Source organism: Lampetra planeri, chromosome 63 (assembly GCF_965212315.1).
Source record: "Lampetra planeri chromosome 63, kcLamPlan1.2.h2, whole genome shotgun sequence".
In the NCBI taxonomy this organism is placed as follows: Eukaryota; Metazoa; Chordata; class Hyperoartia; order Petromyzontiformes; family Petromyzontidae; genus Lampetra; species Lampetra planeri.
Genome location: NC_136169.1, coordinates 408,307 through 413,296, shown reverse-complemented (window position 1 = coordinate 413,296; position 4,990 = coordinate 408,307). Strand labels below are relative to the sequence as shown.

Sequence of the window (4,990 nt, the reverse complement as noted above, 5' to 3'; positions counted from 1 at the left end):
CCCCCCATTCCCTCCCCCCAATCCCTCCCCCCATTCCCTCCCCCTCATTCGATCCCCACCCATTCTCTCTACCCATTCCCTCCTTCTCATTCCCTCCCCCCCAATCTCTCCCCCCATTCCCCCCCCATTCCCTCCCCCCATTTTCTCCATCCCCTGTCACCCCCACCCCTGGTTCCCCCCCCCCCCGCCCAAACCTCTCCAGCTCAGCTGTCCACAGCAGCAAACTCCCCGCCTCTTAGCGGTGGCCACTCGCGATGCCCACAACTTGACCCCCCCCCCCTCGTCACACGGCGTTACAAAAAGTCAGACCCCCCCTCAAATATGACGTCACAAAGCTCTGCCCCCCCCCCCAAATAAAATAAAACATGCTTCAAATCGTTTTAAACTATTGTCATTGTAGTGCGTATTTAATGTGGCGCTGCACTCTGATGTTGTAGGAGAAAAATTTATTAAAAAGTGTATTTAATTAAGTAGAACGTGTTGTCTATATTTATTTAAAGTTGCGCATTTTGATGTGACGTCACATTTCTCAACCCCCCCCCCCCGTCACACATCGTCACAAATGGCTGACCCCCCCCCCCCCCCCAGGTGCGTAACGGCCCCTTAAGATCCGCTGCTGAACGCCGTGTCGGTCATCGTGCTGCTGCTGTTGGAGGATTTGACCATACTTCACCACGCCGGTCAACAGACCACTCTGTCCCACGTACTGCGGTCGGCTTTCGCCACCGATATTACGATTCACGAGTGATTTGTGTTGATGTCGGTGGGGGTGGCGGGGGTGTGGTCGCATGGCGTAAGTACAAATATAATGTGTCGTGAACCCACCCTCCACCCAACACAGACAATGAATCAAGTTGTCGCGTGCGCAGACGCTGTGTGCGGACCGCTCGCTGCTGCTGCTGCTGCTGAAGCGGTCAATTCGTTGGCCACGTTTTTAACTTACACATTTGTCCGTGTGTCGGATGGAGGAGGGCTTACGACACACACAACGATTTTTTTACTTACGCAATCTGACTCCCCACCCGCCCCCCCCAAATAAAACACAATTATGAGTCACTGCTGCTCAAGTCACCGCCTATTCATTCAATTGCGCAGACACAATTATACAGTACTTAATTAGCTTAATTAGCGCTATTATCTCCCAAGCAGGTGGGGGGGGGGGGTTAGTGAACGGGCGGGTGTTCACCATGCCAGAGTACACAAAGACAAAGATCCCCCATATAGCCTGTAACAAACTGTAGGGGCAAGTGCTGTTAGCGAGCACCTATAACGGCCGGCACGGCACACGAGGGGGTGCGTGGCCAACACCACGCCCGGCCGCCTTTGTCTCTCCCAGTGACGATGTTTACACATCGCACCAGGTACTCATTTGAGGCTGAGTCGACCTAGGGGAGGCCCAGGACCGGTTCAGATAAATCGTCACCGGTGTTGGCCGTGAGCTGGAATCGAACCCGGGCCACGAATCTTTGGGCCCTGTAGCGACAGGCCGGCCCGAGTTCGATTCCCGCTCACCGCCACCGACAAGCACTTGGTGGCGATTATCTGAACAGGTCCTGGGCGTCCCCTAGGTCGACTCAGCTTCAAATGAGTACCTGGGGAGACAAAGGCGGGCGGGCGTGGTTGCAGGCCACACCACCCCCTCGTCTGCCGTTCCGGCCTTCATAGGTGCTCGCTAACAGCACTTGCCCCTACAGTCTGTTAAGGCTATACGGGGGATCTTTGTCTTTGTATACTGTACAGATATGAACACGTATACGCGTATGTATATATGTAGACACACGTATGTATATCATACCACGAACAAATATTAGCCGATATACACACAAACTCCTGTTCATGTTCATCACGTGGCATGTTCTAACGTTCAGATTGCAATGATAAAATATTCACATTGATGACGACGATGATGTGCACAGATCTGTGTTAATCGACGGCTGGGTGAAGGCTTCTCCCTCGGCACGCCGGGATCGGTTCATGGGCGTCGTTTGTGCTTTGGCCAAACTTCGAGCACGGGCTGTTTCGGTGCGCGCCTGTTGGTGAGATGGGATGGGGGGGGCATGGTGAAGAGACCGCGTCCAGGACGCGGCACTGATGCTAGCCGTGTCCGGGAATCGAACTCGGTCGTGGCGGGGTTATCGTCTGCGCCGTGCGCTAACAATTGCGCCACCGCTCCCCATTACGGTGTGTGTGTTTATATATAAATACGTATGTATAATACATGTGCGCAAGGTTTATAGAGCGTGACATTGCAAAGCAATGCAGATTTAGCGCAAAGTCTCTTTTGTAATGTGAGATGGGCTAAGGTTCAGAAGGAGTCACGTGTCCATGAGGTACTGCTTGTTTACACACAGGCTATCTATATATCCAATACGACTGCTCATGCGGTCCATTCCGTGTTCATATACACAGACACACACACTGATGAGTGTGGACATTTGATGGTGAAGTTTGGTCAAACGACCGCCACAAAGACAAAGATCCCCCGCATAGCCGTAACAGACTGTAGGGGGAAGTGCTGTTAGCGAGTAGCACCTATAAAGGCCGGCACGGCACACGAGGGGGTGGGTGTCCAACACCAACTTCATCTCCCCAGTGGCGATGTTTACACATCGCACTAGGTACTCATTTGAGGCTAAGTCGACCTAGGGGCGGCCCAGGACCGGTTCAGATCATCGTCACCGGTGCTCGCCTTGAGCAGGAATCAAACCCGGGTCGCCAGGTTCGCAGTGCAGCGCGTTAACCGCGAGGAGACACACACACACACACACAGACACACACACAGACACACACACAGACACACAAACACACACACAGACACACAAACACACACACAGACACACACACAGACACACACACAGACACACACACAGACACACAGACACACACACAGACACACACACAGACATACACGCAGACACACACACAGACACACACACAGACACACACACAGACATACACGCAGACACACACACAGACACACAAACAGACATACACGCAGACACACACACAGACACACAAACACACACACACACAGACACACAAACACACACACAGACACACACACAGACACACACACAGACACACACACAGACACACAAACACACACACAGACACACAGACACACACACAGACACACACACAGACACACACACAGACACACACACAGACACACACACAGACACACAGACACACACACAGACACACAAACACACACACACACAGACACACACACAGACACACACACAGACACACACACAGACACACACACAGACGCAGACACACACACAGACACACACACAGACAGACACACACACAGACACACAGACACACACACACCTTGCTCTAGCAGTGGATTAACAGAAGAAATTGTAAATGGGTGGGCATTGAATTCGAGTCGCGGATTAATACAACAGAAAATTAGATTGAGTATGCGAGAGAGAGAGATATTGTCTGTTGTGTAATAAGATCGGGGAGGGTTCGCGTGGTGTGCGCAATGATGAGCGCCATGCGCGTGGCTGTGAACCCGTCCCACCTAAGTTCGATTCCCGGGCCACGGACTGCGCGAGCGCCAGCGAGTGGCGAGCGATCATCTCAACACGCCACTCACCTCGGACCGATCGGGACGGTGCGGCGATTTGGCGGATTAGCCGAGCGTCGTACGTGGGACGGTTGTTATTGTTGATTAAATTCGTGACCCAATGATATTGTATTTTGAGTAAATCTCGCTGAGAGTCGTGTTTGTTTGTGCATTTAGGCTGTTCTGCACTTTCGTCGCGTCGATGATAAATGGTCATCATCATCATTATCAGTACAGGTGTAGTAACAATGTTTTTTTTAAATGTAAAAATCATATTAAGCGAACGTCTTTAAAATATGCCCGTGAAGAAATCATCGAATTATTTCACATTTGTAAAATCGTATACATTTGTTTTACTTAAGATAGGTGTATGGGTTGAGAGCAGCGTGTAATTGTCGCAAAGATAATCGGATGTACAGCTGTGCACGAATAACGGACCGTTCTTAAATCGTGTATTATATTTAATTAATTACATCTTAATTGGTCTTAATTAGATAATTAAACTGTGGGTGCGTAAACTCTGTCAAAGCATCATTTCAATCACTATTTATTTACCTTGCAACTGCGCACGAATTGTATTTATTACAAAAACATATAATTAGTTTTAATTATCCCCAATGTAACTAATTGTGTCAATTAATGATTCACGTGGCGTCGCTGAATGAGCAGAGGATGCGCGTATCGCGTCGAGCACCCGTGTTGCGATCACCAACACCATCACTCGCAACCCAACGCAACAACAACAGCAACAACAACAAAATGGAGCTTCAGTTTTTGTTTGCGAATTACATTTTAGTTTCCCTAAAATGTTTTCGTAAAATGTCATTCGGAACGAGGCGTTAATGCGAACGTGCCAATTTAGTGCTGTGCTCATTGCGCGAAAGAGATTATATATATATGTGTGCGTGCGTGCCTGTGTGGTCACGAACAATGGGGAGCGGTGGTGTAGTGGTTAGCACTACGCTGCGCTACGAACCCGGTGACCCGAGTTCGATTCCCGCTCACGGCCGCGAACACCGGTGATGATTACCTGAACCGGTCTTGGGTCTCCCCTATGTCGACTCAGCCTCAAACAAGCACTTGGTGTCGTATGTAAATTTTGCCACTGGGGAGACAAAGGCAGCCTTGCGTGGTTGCTGGCACCCCCACCGCCCTCGTGTGCCGTGCCGGCGTTCATAGGTGCTCGCTAACAGCACTTGCACCTACAGCCTGTTAAGGCTACACGGGGGATGTTTGTCTTTTGTTGCCACTGACATCCATCCGAATGCACCGATTTACCAAACCCAAATCCCACGCCCTGGAATCACCGCATCACGCGGTGCTGCGGAGGGACAAAAGCATCCGTCTCTCTACTGAAATGGGTGCTTTACATGAATACACACGCGCGCACGCACACACATATATATACAATTT

At 50.5% G+C, this 4,990-nt stretch overlaps 1 long non-coding RNA gene across 1 annotated transcript in view; it reads right to left on the bottom strand.

Annotated features, from left to right (window-relative positions):
• Positions 1-1,063: 1,063 nt before the first annotated feature.
• The window catches only part of LOC144736850 (uncharacterized), a 23,985-nt gene continuing 20,058 nt past the window's right edge, over positions 1,064-4,990 (bottom strand). The window contains exon 4 of the long non-coding RNA XR_013588837.1: positions 1,064-2,030. This is a non-coding gene — a long non-coding RNA (uncharacterized LOC144736850). The remainder of the gene's footprint in view (positions 2,031-4,990) is intronic.